The sequence below is a fragment of the Galeopterus variegatus genome, unplaced genomic scaffold (assembly GCF_000696425.1).
Source record: "Galeopterus variegatus unplaced genomic scaffold, G_variegatus-3.0.2 Scaffold158, whole genome shotgun sequence".
NCBI classification, from domain to species: Eukaryota; Metazoa; Chordata; class Mammalia; order Dermoptera; family Cynocephalidae; genus Galeopterus; species Galeopterus variegatus.
Window position 1 is genome coordinate 253,247 of NW_007726269.1, and position 517 is coordinate 253,763.

At 43.9% G+C, this 517-nt stretch overlaps 1 protein-coding gene across 1 annotated transcript in view; it reads right to left on the minus strand.

The window, feature by feature from the left end:
- The window catches only part of ANKAR (ankyrin and armadillo repeat containing), an 85,786-nt gene that overhangs the window by 64,572 nt on the left and 20,697 nt on the right, over positions 1-517 (minus strand). The window lies entirely within an intron of this gene.

The following is a 517-nucleotide window of genomic DNA, read 5'->3' on the forward strand; positions in this document are numbered from 1 at the left end:
GGTTGAGTTTTACAGGGGATTGAAAGCTCTTTAGTAATTGGTACAGGAGCCAGGAAAATACCGATTATTACTCTGCTTATGGTTTTTACTTTTACCCCATGCTGGCTGAAAAACAAGTCTATGTCAGTTTTAAAAAACCTGCAAATTCATGTCTACCTACCTACCACTCACCAACACTGATGACCAAATGCTGTGCACTGGTCACAAACTAGAGAAACGATTTCACTATGACATCCCATTGCAACATGACTGGATGTCTTACAGTGCAATGGCAGTGTGTTTACACCAACCACATTCCTTCACCCACAACAACCTCTCACCAAGTACAGCTTTTATCCCAGTTGCTTCCCTACATTCCTAGGATTACTGGTGCCCTATAAGCCTAATAGGACCCGGAGAACAAAGGTTTATTCAGAGTTGTGTCTAGGACACTATTTAGCTTGGCAAGCATTGTACATGGAGTGTGTCAACAGGTGCCAGGTCTCCAGGGAGATGCTCACCACCTGTCCATCCAGAG